The sequence below is a fragment of the Canis lupus genome, chromosome 30, assembly GCF_003254725.2.
Source record: "Canis lupus dingo isolate Sandy chromosome 30, ASM325472v2, whole genome shotgun sequence".
NCBI classification, from domain to species: Eukaryota; Metazoa; Chordata; class Mammalia; order Carnivora; family Canidae; genus Canis; species Canis lupus.
Window position 1 is genome coordinate 11,242,577 of NC_064272.1, and position 17,873 is coordinate 11,260,449.

The window sequence follows — 17,873 nt, forward strand, 5'->3', positions numbered from 1 at the left end:
GTTCTAAATGGGTAGAAATATTTTAAAGAAGACTTTAGAAAGCTTCTCATGTTCTCCACTATTAAATAATAAACTTCAGGTGAGTTGATTTTTTTAAAAATGCTATTCTTATGATTGTAAAAATTTTTAGAGAAATGAGAAAAGATATATTTTGTTAGACTAATGAATGAAAACTTTGATTAGGACAAGAAGATAGATAGTTTTGAAAAATGGATTCTGGGAGATATATAGACCTGAGGAGACTGCCATAGTAGAAGATTTAATGCACCTTCCTTTACTATTCCCTCCAGTTACAATTTGTTTCATTTAGGAATTGGGAGAGAAGTAAAAGAAATTGAACAAATTAGTAGTACTGTGTAATAAAGTATCACTGCTTAATTGTTTCAGAGGTACCAATTTTGATAAGTGGACAATAGCTGCTAATCTGTGTAACTCTCTAATTGGCAGATTCTTAGGAAGTATAGGAAAAAATTCTGGTAGTAGAGAGAATTTGGACAGGACAGTGTCTCCTAGGTCAGTTTCCTTAAACTATACTCTTCATTGCTTCTACTTTTCAAGGTTTTTCCCTTCAACTTCTGAACAGATAGAATATCTAAAAGCCACAGTTTGCCTTTGTTTGCTTTTTATAATGGCTTCTATGGCAACAATTGTTCAGAGCAGTCTTCAGGCAGTTATTTGTGCACAGGTTCCTTGTACGGTGAGGACTGCACAATATTTCATTTTTAAATCTATTCAGGGTATTTTTATTGGTCTTTTGACAGTTCATATTTCTTCATCTATATGAATATATACTTTGCATACATTTAACTGACTTTTCCTTCTTTGATATTTTAAAGCGTATCATCTATGTTGACTGAATGAAGTGTCATATGAAAAACATTTTTATTAAACAAATGTGGCTAATGTTTTTTTATTTTTTTATTTTTTATTTTTATTTTTATTATTATTTATTTATTATTTTATTTTTATTTTTTAAGTATTCTCTATACCCAATGTAGGGCTTGAACTAACAATCCTGAAATCAAGAAATGGATGCTTTTCAATTGAGCCAGCCAAGTGCCCCTAATGTTTAAATACAGTGAATGGCACCTTGGTGGTTCAGTTGGTTAAGCGTCTGACTATTGATTTCTGCTCAGGTCATGATCTCAGGGTCATGAGATCGAGCCTCATGTCAGGCAGCCTGGTGGATGTCTGCTTCTCTCTCCCTCCCTCTGAAATAAATAAATCTTAAAAAAAATACAGTGAAAACTTTTTTTTCTCAAAATTTTGTTGAGGAATTGGCCTGAAAATTTTTATCTCAACAAAAAGAGGTTTGTAGTAAGGGCAAAACAAAATACCTTAATTCAGTATCTTAACTCATTTAAGACTTTCTTCTAAACTTAATAGTTTATCCTATAAAACTTTTTATTGTTGCCATACCTGTTGTTTTTTTTAACTGATCTTTGGATAAAGAATGTGATTGGAAAATAATTGCCGGGGAATTATTATTTTCTACGACTCATTAAAAGAGCCTATTGAGTTTTAAACTCTTACTCCAAATTCTTTTCACTGTATATATAGAGCTAAAATCAATGGGAGCACTGTTTTGTGATTTACATTGGAATTATCTTCACATACATTTTAACCTATCAAATAGTTACACAGTTGTTATATTAAATAGACTTATACACACATATATAGACACATGCAAATATTCCTGTGTTTAAGCAATAATAAAAGTTCATTCAGCTCTCCTCTTTTGTTGATTATTTCATATGTTCTCATATTAGTTGTCATGGCTATGAATATCTTATTTTCACATTATTTCCTGCTTCTCCTACTTTGAGTGTGTTCCTTTAAAAGTAGTCCCCCAACTGAAATTACTAGGTCAAAGTATTTGACAAGCTTTATACCTCATTATGCATTGTCAGTTTATTCTCTAGAACAGTTTCACAATGTCACTGAGATTTTAAACTTATTTATTTCCCTATGGCCTGGCCACATTTGCTTTTTAACTCTTTTATAATGCATTTAGGATATAATGATTCCTTAAAGATGTTTCAATAAGCCTTTACTTTCTGGTGGCCTCTCCATTTTTATGTGAAGAATTTTATAGTAATTATTTCTTGTTATATAATCTGTGTCACTTTTTTTTAAAGATTTTATTTATTTATTCATGAGAGACACAGAGAGAGAGAGAAACAGAGACACAGGCAGAGGAAGTAGGCTCCATGCAAGAAGCCTGACATGGGACTCCATCCTGGGTCTCCAGGTTGAGCCACCCAGGCTGCCCTGTGTGTCACTTTTGACCACTTCGCCTGATAACTTTGGAGATTGAGCATATATCTTTGTGTCAAATCTTTATAGATAATTTAGATATTAACCTTTTATAAGTTACTTTTACCACAGTTTTACTCCATTGCCTTTCCTGACATGAGAAGTATAGTTTATCATGCAAGAATTTTTTAATTAAAAATAATTTTTAAATTGTGGCAAAATGCACATAAAATTCACCAAAGAGAGTATATTTTGTGGCATTTACTACATTTGTAATGTTGGGTGATAATCACAACTGTCTAGTTCTAGAACATTTTCATCACTGCAAAAGAAAACCCTGTATCCATTAAGCAGCCATTCCAGTTCTCTCCTACCCACAGTCCCTGTCAAGGACTAATCTGCTTTCTGACTTGATGGAGTCACCTATTCTGAATCTTTCATATAAGTGAAATCACAATATATGGCTTTTTGTGTGTGGCTGCTTTTACTTAGCATGATGTTGTCAAGGTTCAGTCTGTGCAGTGTTTTTTATGGCTAAATAATATTCAGTTGTATGAGTACATTTTGTTATCCATTTATTTGAATTTGAATTGTTTCCACTTTTTGTCATGAATAGTGCTGTATGAACATTCATTTACAAGTTTTTGTTGAACTCTTGTTTTCGATTCTTTCAAGTATATACCTAAAATATGGAATTGCTGGGCTGTGTGGTAATTCTGTGCTTAGCTTTATAAAGGAACCGCCAAATTATTTTCCACAGTGACTGTGCCATTTTACAGTCTTTTTTTTTTTTCTTTCATTTTTTTTTTTTCATTTTACAGTCTTACCAGAAGTGCATGACAGTTATTTTTCTATATCCTTGCCAACAATTAATACTTTCTGGGGTTTTTTGTTTTATTTTTCACTGTTGCCATCCTATTGGGTGTGAAGTGGTATCTCATTGTGATGTCCTTTTTTTTTCTTAGGTTTTATTTTTAAGTAATCTCTACCCCCATCATGGGGCTCTAACTTACAACCGTGAGATCAAGAGTTACATGCTCCACTGTCTGAGCCAGACAAGTGCTCCTCACTGTGATTTTCATTTGCATATCCCTATTACTAATGACATTGAGCATCTTTTTATGTATTCATTGGCCATTTGTATAATCCTCATTGGAGAAATGTCTTCAAGTCCTTTGCCCATTTTTAAATTGGGTTGTTTGTTGTTGAATTTCAAGCATTCTTTTAGATATTTTGGGTACTAGACTCTCATCAGATACATAATTTTTGTATTGGCAATTACAAAAATTGGCAATTTTTGTATTGGCAATGGGCAATTATTTTTGCCCATTCAGTGAGTTATCTTTTTACTCTTTGATGGTGTCCTTTGATGCACTAAGTTTTTTCATTTTGATGAAGTCCAGTTTATCTCTTGTTTTGTTGTTCATGCTTTTATTGTCATATCTGAGAAACCTTTGCATAATTAAAGCTTATAAAGATTCCCCCTGTGTTTTCTTCTAAAAGTTTTATAGTTTTGCCTCTAATATGCAGGGTTTGATCTATTTCTTATATTATTTTTTAATCTAATTTTTATATATATTGAGGTCAAAATCCGCTTCATTCTTCTGTATGCAGGTATTAGTTGTCCCATACTCTTTGCTGAAGAGACTCTTTATTCTCCATCAAACAGTTTTGGAATCCCTGTTGAAAATTAATTAGATGGGTTTATTCTAGACTCTCAATTCTTTTCCAGATGCCACTACCACACTGTTTTGATTATTATAACTTCGTAGTAAGTTTTGAAATTAGGAAGTATGAGTTCTCCAACTTTGTTTTTCTTTATAAAATTATTTTGATTATTTGTGATATCTTACAATTCCATATGACTCTTAGGATCTGCTTGTCATTACTACTAAAAAGACAGTTGGCTTTTTTTTTTTTTTTAATTAAGCAAGCTCTACACATAATGTGGTACATGAACTCATTACCCTGAGATCAGGAATCACATGCTCTACTAACTGAGCTAACCAGGTACTCCAAGGCAATTGGGATTTTAATTACATTGAATCTGTAGATTACTTTGAGGAATATTGTCATCTGAACAATAGTAAGTTCCCAGTCCATGAAAATGGGTGTCTTTCCACTTATTCAGAATATCTTTAATTTCTTTCAGCAGTATTTTATAGTGTACAAGTCTTGTGCCTCCTTGGTTATTAAATTTATTTTTAAGCATTTTATTCTTTTTGATGTTATTGTAAACTCTTTTCTTAATTTCCTTTTCAGATTGTTTGTTGCTAATGCACAGAAATATGACTGATTTTTTCCTGGGCTTTTGAAGTTCTAATTTTTATATAAATTTCTAAAAAATATGTAATATTTGTTTCATCTTAAAAATTTAGAATATTTTCATTTTTGTAGAAATAATAGCTGTGCATCAGTGTTTTGTATATATTATATGTATATTTTACATCAGCATATATAAACGTGTATATATGTATATACACACAAAGTCAATACTTTTAATATGATTCAGAATTTCTGTGCCTGTTTTACATCAGCTGCATTTTTGTTTTGTTTTGTTTTGTTTGTTTAAACATTTTTACCTCCTTTACCCATTTCTCCCATCCCTACCTCCACCTCTAGGAACTGTCAATCTGCCCACTGTATCTATAAGTTTGTGGGTTTTTTTTTTTCTTTTTAAAAAATGTGTAAAAGAAATCATATGGTATTTATCTTTCTCTGACTTATTTCACTTAATATAATGCCCTCAAGTTCCACCTATATTATCGCAAATGGCAAGATATCCTTCTTTTTATGGTTGAATAATATTCCATTGAATATATATGCCACACAACTTCTTTACTTATCCATTGATGGACACTTAGGTTGTTTCCATCTTTCTCTCTCTTTTTTTTTAAGATTTTATTTATTTATTTTAGAGAGCATGTGATCAGGGGGAGGAGCAGAGGTGGTAGAAGGACAAGCAGACTCCGCACTAAGCACAGAGCCCAACATGGGGCTCAATCTCACGACCCTGAGATCATGACCTGAGCTGAAATCAAGAGTTGGAAGCTTAACCCACTGAGCCACCCAGGTGCCCCTCCATCTCTTGAGTAATGTAAATAATGCTGTAGTGAACATTGGAGTGCATATATCTTTCGGAGTTAATGTTTTCATTTTCTTTAGACAAATACTGTAAGTGGGATTGTTGGATAATATGACAGTTCTAGTTTTAATTTTTTGAGGAACTTTTCCATGGTGGCTGTATACAATTTACATTTCTACCAACAGTGCACAAAGGTTCTTTCTCCACATTTCTCCAGTTATGCTGATTTTTGTTTGTTGATCTTGTATCCTGCAACTTAGCTGATTTTTGATGCATTGAATTTTTATTTGTATATATTCAGGCATATCCATCTTCATTCTAATGAGAACCTTCATTTTTTAAAATCATCTGTTCTTTATCTGAGCTTAAATGGGCTGCTACTCAGTTTTCATTTATTTTTCCCCCTAACAGATTATTTGACTTCTTTGGAATTTACAGTGATCCAAATTAATTTTTCTCTATCCTTTTTTTTTTTTTTTTTTTTTTTTTTTTTTTTTTTTTTAAATTTTTAAAGACTTTATTTATTCATAGAGACACGCACAGAGAGAGAGAGGGAGAGAGAGGCAGAGACACAGGCAGAGGGAGAAGCAGGCTCCATGCAGAGAGCCTGACGTGGGACTCGATCCAGGGTCTCCAGGATCATGCCCTGGGCTGCAGGCGGCGCTAAACCACTGCGCCACGAGGGCTGCCCTCTATCCTTTTTTTTAAAAAAAAGATTTTATTTATTTATTCATGAGAGACGGAGAGAGAGGCAGAGACACAGGCAGAGGAAGAAGCAGGCTCTCTGCAGGAGCCTGATGTGGGACTTGATCCCCAACCCTGGGATCAGGCCCTGAGTCAAAGGCAGATGCTTAACCACTAAGCCACCCAGGCGTCCCAGTTTCTCTCTATCCTGATAACCATCTGTCCCAGAATTTTTATCCTTTGTTTTTCTTCTGTTTCTCTTTCTTTTCTGTTTTTACACATATGCACATTAAATTGTTGCACTATTTTTAACCTATCTTTAGAATTTCCATTTTTTCCAATTCTTGTCCTTCTCCCTACCATAATGTAACAATTTTGATACCAGTTCTGATGTGTATGGGTTTTTCCCACATGACCAACCAATTCTCAGACACCACCCTAGGTGTCCTACAATTCAACTCAATTCTGACAGTATCTACTGCAAGATAGCCTCAGATCTCAGAGATTACGGTCTCAGTCATACAAGATTGCTCTCCTCTCCTCCACTTCAGATACCATTCGAAAGTCCAGATTGTTGTCTGTGCTTCTGACCAAGGGATGGATGGTAGATCTGAGGTTCCAACAATCCCTTCCTTGAATTTGCTTAATTTGCTAGAGTGGCTCACAGAACTCTATTTTAATTACTAGATAACAGCCTTGTTCTGAAAGGATAGAACTCTGGAACATCCAGATAGAAGAGAGGTATTGGAAGGTATAGGGAGACAGTGTGGAGTTTCCATGACCTTTCCAAGTGCATCACTCTCCCCAAAGCTCACCAGCCCAGAAGCATTCTGATCCCTGTCCTTTTGGGTTTTTATGGAAGGCTTCATCACGTAGGTGTGATTGCTGAAGTCGTTGCCATTTGTGATTGAATCAACTTCCAGCCTTCCTCCCCTCTCCTAAAAGGTTGAGAGTGTGGGACTAAAAGTTCCCACCCTCTAATCACATGGTTGTCTTGGCAACTGGTTTCCAACCTTAGCTTCCTTCCAACACTAACCTTATCAGCATAACAAAAGACACCTTTGTGGCTCTCCTCACCTAGGAAATTCCTTTTTTTTTTTAATTAATTAATTTATTTATTTATGATAGTCACTCAGAGAGAGAGAGAGAGGCAGAGACACAGGCAGAGGGAGAAACAGACTCCATGCAGGAAGCACGATGCGGGACTCAATCCTGGGACTCCAGGATCACACCCTGGACTGAAGGTGGCGCTAAACCACTGAGCCACCCAGGCTGCCCCCTCAGATTCTAATTTTAAAAGCCTCTGGAGGTTAGGAAGCCAAGCCCAAGGACTGGCCATCAGACTTTGCCTGCAATACCTGTAGACCTATTTGAATTCCTCTCTTCTCCAGGTTCCCAAGATCCTGAGCTTCCTGAGCCTGCCAGGAACTGACCTTTGTGATTCACTTACAAGGCTGGGAAACCTGTACCCCTGATACAAGCTGGTCTTTCTAAGGGGGTGCTTTATAAATATTGACTCCTTATAGTCAACCTTAGATTTGTAAAGCTGTCTGGTTATATTGGATTTTATGCATCATTCACAAGTATGACATTTAGTCAGATTCTTGGTAATATACCCAAAGTTTCCAAGTGTCCTAATACCAAGAGAACAGATTTCTTACTGAACTTACCCAAATAACTATATTACATGAATATAAGATTACTGAATTCTAGAGGGATCATGTAGAGAGAAAAAGAAATTGTTTCATATTTATTCACATGGCATATTTTTTCAAGTTGCTTTAAGTTATAGATCGCTTAAAAAAATGAAAAAAAGTTATAGATCTCTTAAGAGAGAAGAGAAAAGGGTTTCCTTAAATCTGAAAAACAAAACATTAAAGAACCAGCAATGTTGGATAGTATGTCCTGAATTCTGTAACTGTTCATTTACTTGCCTTCTGTATTAAAGTGGTAACTTCAAAAAAAAAATAAAATAAAATAAAGTGGTAACTTCTTGGGGGCAAGAGGTTTCATCTACATAGTAGGCATTTGTTAAATATTTGTTAAACTTACTGTATCAAATAAGAATTTTTTATTTCTGTAGATAGTCACATAAAATAACTTGGTCATAAATTATATTAATATATGCTTATGAGAACTTCCCTACTTTTAATTTATTCTAAAATTCTTAGACCTAAAACTTATATAGTCACTCTTTTTTAAATTGTAGTTTATCAGGTTTTTAAAAATGTTTTATTTATTTATTTTTTAAGATTTTACTTATTTATTTATTCATGGCAGACACAGAGAGAGAGAGAGGCAGAGACACAGGCAGAGAGAGAAGCAGGCTCCATGCAGGGAGCCCGACAAGGGATTCAATCCTGGGTCTCCAGGATCACACCCCAGGCTGAAGGTGGCACTAAACCACTGGGCCACCGGGGCTACCCATTTATCAGGTTTTTTTAAATTTTTCTAGTTTTCAAAAACCCAGCTATTGATTTTGTCACTGTTTAATTTCTTTTTTTTTTTTTAAGATTTATTTATTTATTTTAGAGGGAAATAACATGAGAGTAAAGGATGAGGAGCAGAGGAAGAAAGAGAGAATCTCAAGTAGACTCCCCACTGAGTGCAGAGCCTAAGCTCATAGCAGGGCCCAATTTCATGACCCTGATATGACCTGAGCCAAAATCAAGAGTCAGACACTCAACCAACTGAAGCACCCAGGTGCCCCTGCCACTGTTTAATTTCTAATCTGTCTTATTTTATTCTTTGCTACTGGTGGTTTATCACTTTAATTTCTAAGTTTTTAGGTATTAAACTTTTTAACTTTTAAGTTTTAGATACTTAAATCTTCACATTTCTTTTTCTTACTAATATATTCATTTAAATAAACTTTTATTGAATACCTGTGAGGTGGAACGTTATGCATTTATAGCTATAATTTTTCCTGACTGGATATAGGAGGAACAATCTTAGATTTTATACAACAATCACCACAATTTTTGGGCAGCTTTAAATTTAGTATTTTTTTATGTTAGCATATCATATTTTTATTGATATATTTTTATAAATTAAATTTTGTATTGCCACGTCATGTGGAAATGGCTAGATAATTTGTTGGCATGTTTCATTATATCTGGAAGATCTATTTGGGTTGGTTTAATTTAAAATGTAGAATGTAGGCTATATTATAACACAGAATAGAGTTTAGGTGATATTTCAAAGTATCCTGGAGGCATATTTCAAGGAGGGAGTGAGACATCCTCCAAAGTAGTTGAAACTGAAAATTCATGTATATCCTACCTCTTTGCCAGTAGGAGCAACATAACTCTGTATATTTAGATGCCTTGAGTAGAGAGAACAGTTCTTTTCAAATATTAGCTTCATACTGAAAGTTGCAAAGACAGCTATTTGAAACAATAGGCAATGATGAAGCTGCCTTTCATATGACTTTTTTCTGTATAGTATGCTTCAGTAGCAGCAGGTGTTTGTTTACTTAACCAAGGTTAATGATTCTCCTGAACAATACTGGAGAGACAAGCTAGAGTATCTGAGAGTATATACATATATATACATGTGATAGACAAAATATATAAAAAAGAGAACTAAAAAGGTACTGATAATCTCAAAACAATGCTAACATTTTTGTGGTCTTTCAAGAAACAAAAATACTAAAAAAAAAAAAAAAGAGAGAGAGAATCAAAAATACTAGATGATGAAAGGAACTGAATGATTGAACCTATGATTCTCAGGTCTGGAAATGTAAGTTTCCAGGAATTTGGCTCAAGAATAAAATAGGAGCCATGCTTATTGTTTAAAGCCAGGACTTAGTTATTGCCCCATCTCACCTGGCAAAGGAAACAGAAAATAAAGCTATTGCTGGCTGCTCTCAAGGACTATAGTATTTAGCAATCTGAAGACTTATAGAGATAGAAACTTGCAGATGCACCTTGTGACCATGGAGCATGATCATACCACACCACTATTGGTTTTATACCAAATCTTTGCTATCTCCAATAGCATCATGGAATAGAAACTCTGAAATGTGATTATAAATCTCATTCTCAACTAGGAAACTGGGTGAAAATGTCTTTAAACTTAATAATATGGGTTGACACAGAGAGGGAAAAAGAGAAAAAGCATAAATACCTCAAATACATGGAAAATGGGTGAGCAAACCAAAACTCTAAAATGTCTGAAAAATATTAGTGCTAAGGGACATAGCCACCATATCCACAACTGGAATGTGAAAAGAATTTTATCTAACAGTCTGCTAAAAACTAAGTTTAAGGATGCTCAAAGTGGTAAATGAAGAGATAACTTACTCAAAAAAAGAAGAGATTAAGAAGAAACAGGCAGAGAGAAAGCAAAAACAGGTAAATATAAAAACCAGTTATACATTTTAGAAATGAAAAATACAGTCACTGAAATAAAAATCAGTCTATGAGATGCTAGACCATGAAAATAGTTGACTAAAATAAGTTATTTGGAAGCTTGTACTGAGATATTTACCAAGGATATAGCACGGAATGGCAATGAGATGGATATGGAGACAAATATATGTATATATGACAGAGATATTAGGCAGAATATATATATATGTCTAATAACAGTTTCGGGTAGAGAATGGAGGAACTGGTAGATAATTAATACTTGAAAATAATTTTGAAGAAGTTGAAGAGCTCAGAATTTTCTGTAGTTGAACAGTCATTGGGTGTCTGCTTTCAGCCCAGAGCATGGTCCTGGAGCCCCGGGATTGAGTCCCACATCGGGCTCCTGTGGGGGGCCTGCTCCTCCCCCTGCCTCTGTCTCTGCCTCTCTCTCTCTCTGTGTCTCTCATGAATAAATAAATAAAATCTTAAGAAGTATATACTTAGGGCAGCCCCGATAGCCCAGCAGTTTAGTGCCGCCTTTGGCCCAGGGCGTGATCCTGGAGACCCAGATCGAGTCCCACGTCGGTCTCCCTGCATGGAGCCTGCTTCTCCCTCTGCCTCTGCCTCTCTGTGTGTGTGTCTCTCATGAATAAATAAATAAAATCTTTAAAAATATATATATTTATATTTTTTTTCTTTTTTTTTCTTTTTTTTATATTTTTAAAAAACATATATATATATATATATATATATATTTTTTTTTTTTTTTTTTAAAGACACTATTTTCAGATGAATGTGCCTGCTTTGCTTTTAGGCATTGTAGAAAAGCTTCAGAGGTATCCAAAAACAAAGGAAAAAAACTTAAATGATACCAGAAGGCATAGATTATTTCCAAAGAATGACAATTATATTGATAGTAGACTTTTTCATAAACAAGTCAAATGACAGAAGATAACGGAATAATATCCTCAGTGTAATGAGTGAAAAATAACTACCAACGTAGAATGTTAAAATGTTATACCACCTAATGAGGATAAAATCAGGACACATTCAGTTACATAAGACTGAGTTTACCTCTCAAAGACACATTTGATGAAAGAAGGATAAAGGTTAATCTTTAGTAAAAAAAATTGAAGAGGGCTAGTAATAGCTACAAAAAATGGGAACTCAAATTAATCAAACTTATTGATGAAATTTCATTATTGACTTAAAATTATTTTTGTGTTAAGACAGCAAAAACAGCAAATAATAATAAAAGAGAAAGTATTCAAGAGTAAAGTGACAAAGTTCATGTCCCTCTCAGAAAGAAAATAGTAATACCGAATACTTTGTAATTTTGTTTTTAAAAATGTTTAAATTATGTATGTTTAAAAATTAGGGGGTGGAGTACCTGGCTGGCTTGGTTCCTAAAGCATGTAACTCTTTTTTTTTTTTTTTTTAAGCATGTAACTCTTGATCTCAGGGGTCATGAGTTCAAGTCTCACGTCAGGCAGGGAGTCTACCTAAAAAATAAATAAAAAATAAAAACTTAAAAAAAGGGTAATCACTAAAAAAAATAGAAATACAAGGTACCACTTCCAACAAACAATGGATAGAAGAGGGATCCCTGGGTGGCACAGCGGTTTAGCGCCTGCCTTTGGCCCAGGGTGCGATCCTGGAGACCCGGGATCGAATCCCACGTCGGGCTTCTGGTGCATGGAGCCTGCTTCTCCCTCTGCCTCTCTCTCTCTCTCTCTGTGTGACTATCATAAATAAAATAAAATAAATAAAGTTAAAAAAAAACAATTGATAAAAGAAGAAAAGAAGGTAATTTTGAAAGAAGAAAATTTAAAGAAGAGGGGCTCCTGGGTGGCTCAGTGGTTTGTCTACTTTTGGCTCAGGTGATGATCCCAGGGTCCTGGGATCGAGTCCCACATCAGGTTCCCCGCAGGGAGACTGCTTCTCCCTCTGCCTATGTCTCTGCCTCTCTCTCTGTGTCTCTCATGAGTGAATAAATAAAATCTTAAAAGAAAAAAACTAATGTGAAAGATTTTAATATACTTCTATCAAAACTTAAAATTCATCAAAACTAGAAATTTTGAAGCAAAAATTATCAAGTTTATTCAAGTAAGTGTATACAGATCCTTACTTTTTTAAAAAAAAAGATTTTTATTTATTCATGAGAGACAGAGAGAGATGTGTAATATTAATATGTAATTAATATGACATATTAAATATGTAATATTTAAAAAGCAGTCTATATAATTCACCATATTAACAAAACATATGAGGCAAATCGAGTAGTTGCTTCTCATAGGTGCAAAGAAAGCATTTGAAGAAATTGAACGCGGGACACCTGGGTGGCTCAGTGATTGAGTGTCTGCCTTTGGTTCAGGGCATGATCCCAGAGTCCTAGAATCGAGTCCCACATGGGGCTCTCTGTATGGAGCCTGCTTCTCCCTCTGCCTGTGTCTCTGTCTTTCTCTGTGTGTGTCTCTCATGAATAAGTAAATAAAATATTAAAAACAAAAAAAAATTCAACATATATTTGTGATAAACAACAATTGTAAGCAAACTAGAGCTAGCCAGTAGTTTCCCTAATTTGATAGAGTATATACAAAAATCTTATAACAAACATCACTTAATGGGAAACTATCAAAAATTTTCCCTTTGAAATCATGAAGCCTAAGATAACCACTATCATCACTTCTTTTCAACTTTTCACTGTAGGTGTAATCAATGATACAAAGTACAAAAAAGGAAATAAACAGTATGGGGATTACAAAGGAAGAAATAAAACTGATTAATTGATATTATTTGCAGGTATAATTTTATATGTGGAAAACTCCAAACAATCTACAAACTATTAAAGTAAATGTTAAATAAATATTTAGCAAAGTTATTAGAAGGCTAATAGAAAAAAAATTAATTGTATATATCAGCAAAAACATATCAAGTGAAATTTTTAAAAAGAAACTACTTTTTTTAAAGATTTTTTTTATTTTTTTATTTTTTTAAGATTTTTATTTTAAATAATCTCTACATACAACATGGGGCCCAAATTCACAACTCCAAGATCAAGAGTTGCATGTTCCACTGGCCGAGCCAGCCAGGCACCCCAGAAAACTATCTTTAATAGCATGAAATACATCAGATTCTTGAAAAGAAATCTAACAAAATAATCATCATAAGAACTTATATAAGCTACAAAATATTATTGACAGATGATATATAACTAAATCCATGTTGAGGGCAGCCCCAGTGACACAGCGATTTAGTGCCGCCTACAGTCCAGGGTGTGATCCTGGAGACCGGGGATCAAGTCCCATGTCAGGCTCCCTACATAGAGCCTGCTTCTCCCTCTGCCTGTGTCTCTGTCTCTCTCTCTCTCTCTGAATAAATAAATAAATCTTTTTAAAAATCATAAAAAAATAAAATACATTCTTATTTAAAAAATAATAAAAAAATAAATCCATGTTGATAGATTGGAAGGCTCAGTGTTTTTAAAAATGTCCGTTCTTCTCTGATTGAGCTAGAATTTCAATACTATTCCATTCGTTATCCCAGCAGAATTTTTTTCTTTTTGGTGGTAACTGGATGGAATTTGGCGGAAATAAAATGATTCTGAAATATGTAGGGTAATGCAAAAGACTAAGAATAGCCAAGATAATCTATAAGAAGAATGAAACTTAGTGACTTCTATAAGACATCAAGATTTTTATAAATCTTTATTAGTGAGGGATGTCTGGGTGGCTTAGTTGAGTGTCTGCCTTTAGTTCAGGGTGTGATCCCAGGGTCCCGGATCCTGTCCCACTTGGGGCTCCTTACAGAGATCATGTTTCTCCCTTTACCTGTCTCTGCCTCTCTCTCTCTGTGTCTCTCATGATTAAGTAACTAAAGTTTAAAAAAGAAATCTTATTGATGAAGTAATCAAGACAATATGGTATTGGGACAAGAATAGACAGAATTCTCCAACAGATTGGAGAATACAGAAATTAACCACATATATATGGTCACTTGATTTATGACAAAGCTGATAATATAATGCAATGGAAAAAAGGATAGACTTTTCAATAAGTAGTACTGGGTCCATTGAGTAGCCAGATGAAAAATATTAACCTTGGCTCTCCTATGTCCACAGTACACTCAATTAAATTAAAGATAGATTGCAGATTTAAAATTTAAAGCCAATAAAACCTCTAGAAGAAACAAAATATATCTAAATGACCTGGAATAAGCAAAGATTTCTTAAACCAGGTTAATCTCCTCTCCCCCAAGAAGCTAACCATGAATTTTAAAAATGATAAATTGGACTTTATTAAAATTAAGAACTTTTGTTAATCAGAAGATCAATCATAAGAATGAGAAGATGCACATGCCCTACAACTTAGCACCTTATATGTACTTAAAAACATTTTCATATGTATTAGGAGACCTGTACAAGAATATTCATTGTGTATTACATTGAAAATTGGAAACAAATGTTCATCAATATAAGAATGGATATATCTGGGGCAGCCCCAGTGGCGCAGCGGTTTAGCTCCGCCTGCAGCCCAGGGCGTGATCCTGGAGACCCTGGATCGAGTCCCACGTCAGGCTCTCTGTATGATGCCTGCTTCTCCCTCTGCCTGTGTCTCTGCCTCTCTCTCTCTCTCTATCTCTATCTCTATAAATAAATAAAATCTTAAAAAAAAAGAATGGATAAATCATGGCATATGTACCATATACATACAATGGAATTATATATAGGAGTTCATATGAGTGAACAAAGCCACATTTATCAACTGGATAAATCTCAAAAGCATAATGTGCTGGAAGTCCCAAGATCACCCTTACATGTGATAATTCACTAGAGGGGCTCACAGGACACAGAAGAGTTATACTCACAGTTGTGGTTTAGTACAGTGAAAGGACAGAGATTGGAATCAGCAAATGGAAAGGGCTCATGGGCCAAGATCCAGGAGAAAGCACATGGCGAGCTTCCAGGTATCCTCTCCCATTGGAGTTGCATGGAGATTTGCTTAATCCTCCAAGCAAACATGTGACAAGATGTGTGAATGTTGTCAACCTAGAAAACTCACTTGATCCTTGAGTTTTTCTTGGGGGTCAGTCATGTAGTGCCCACATGTCATGCAATGGCCTCGTGACTGAGCTACTCAGTTACTCAGACTCTAGCCTTCCCACCCTCCACCTAGCAAAACCAAATATAAACAATAATTGCTTTGTTAGAATAAACTTATCTAATCATCCTAGTATAGCATGGCCCAAGGCCTCAGGCATACAAAAATACTTATCAGGCAGAACATTCCATAGGCTCAGAAGTTACGGCCAGCTTCCAGCCAACCACCAGTCCTGAAGACAAACCTTTCTTTGGAATGTACAGGGTTTGAGCAAACCAGGCATGCCAAGTTAACTCTTTCCTGCCCATTTGTGATATATTTAAAGTTTATGAATCAATATTATTTTTTTTAAAGATTATTATTTATTCATGAGAGTCACAGAGAGAGAGGCAGAGACATAGGCAGAGGGAGAAGCAGGCTCCATGTGGTCCCAATGCAGGACTTGATCCCAGGACTCCAGGGTCACGCCCTGGGCCGAAGGCAATGCGCTAAACCACTGAGCCACCCAGGTATCCCATCAATATTATTTATTAATGAATACATAAAGTTTCATGAGGATGTTTGACCTATTTGGGGATAGGAGGAGAATGCTAGGGAGAGGTACTAGGAAACTTTATATCTGTAATGTTTTCTTTATGAAAAGTTCTAAAACAGGGCGCCTCGGTGGCTCAGTTGGTTAAACGTCTGCTTTGGGTTCAGGTCATGGTCCTGGGATCGAGCCCCATGTTGGGCTTCCTGTTCAGCAGGGAATCGACTTCTCCCTTTTTCCCTCCTGCTTGTGTGCGTTCTCCCTCCCTCTCTCAAATAAATAAGTAAAATCTTAAAAGTTCTAAGACAAATATGGCAAAAAATTTTTAATTAGACAAAGTTCTGGATGATGGAGAAACATGGATGTTCTCCACACTTCTCTGTATACCTGAAAATATTTAATAAATAGAAAAATCTGTCAAACTTTTGTAAAGTATGGATCATAGTGCTACTTTATAAAGAAAAATGTAAAACAAGACAAAACAAAACGAACTTTTATAAATGTGCCTGGCCCATTTAGTCGGTAGAACATGGGACATCTGGGGCACCTGGACGGCTCAATGGGTTGAACATCTGCCTTTGGCTCAGGTCTTGAGCCCACGGTCCTGGGATCAAGCCCCACATTGGGTTCCCTGCTCAGTGGAGAGCCTGCTTCTACATCTCTCCCTGCCCCCCACCCAGCTCATGCATGCTTGCTTGCTATCTCAAATAAATAAAATCTTAAAAAAAAAAAAAGCATGGGATTGTTAATCTTAGAGTTGTGAGTTAAAGCCCCATGTTGGGTGGCAAGCTTACTTTTAAAAAGTTAAAATTTTTTTCTCAAATATTTGAAGAAATTGTTTGCTCCATTCTTCAATATGCTACAATATTATTTTGAGATGACTTTTTTTCATGACGTGAATTCAGAAAGGCAATCATATTTGGCATGTAAGAATTTGTTAATCAATTACATTATAGCCTTGTTTATTCTGACTTAAAGAATATTTGAATACTGAAGTTGAAAAAAATGAATACTGAAGTTGAAATGGAGCATTCAGTTATTTAATGTGCATAATAAGATTAATGTACTTGTCATAAATACGTGACGTGTGCCTAATGTTACTAAAAAATTAGCAAAATACTTCCCACCTCAGACCCCTTTATTTTATAATGTTTCTAAGACTAGTCCAGTAGGATTGGTGGAGGATAAAAGCAAAAGGTAAACAGTATTTGACCTTGATGCAAATCAAATTGTGTTTCCCTTTTCTTCTTCTCCCCCTCATAGAATTAGTCTTAAAAAATAACAAAAATGTGGCCTGTGGATAAAGTAAAGAAGAGGAAAGAGCAGTTGAACCTCTGCATTGGAAATGGGGGTCTGGGTGTTGATTGTCAGATTGTTCAGATGCCGTTAGATGTAATTTCCAGCTACCGTGTTGCTTTCATTTCCTGGTTTCTCTTTACCTTCTGTAAGTCCATAGATTTACTTCCTGTATCTACTACATGCAGGTCCTATACCTTGAGATGTAAAATAAGTATGGTCTTTTTGTCCCGTAATGAGCCTCTTAATGAAACCAAAGTAAGCCATTCTAAAGCCAGTCAGTAGTTTTCCCTCTACATTGCTTTGTGGGGAAAGCCTACAGTAACATTTCTGTCATAATTTGCACACCTCACCATTCCAGCATTTACAACTCTAACTCATGTCTCAACAGATGATAAGTTATCACATGCTTTGGACCCTTAGGGATACTTGAAGAAGTCAAAACTGTAGGTGTTAAATTGAATAATGTAAGAGTTATTCGAGTATGTTGATTTCCAAATGAATGGTACAAATGGATACCAGGAGTATGAAGGCTAGAAAAAGAAGTTGCCTCTTTTTCTAGAGGAAAAGTT

General features: G+C 35.1%; 1 protein-coding gene across 3 annotated transcripts in view; it reads left to right on the forward strand.

The window, feature by feature from the left end:
• Positions 1–17,873, forward strand: part of GOLM2 (golgi membrane protein 2) — a 99,752-nt gene that overhangs the window by 67,748 nt on the left and 14,131 nt on the right. The gene's annotated exons all lie outside the window — the stretch shown is intronic.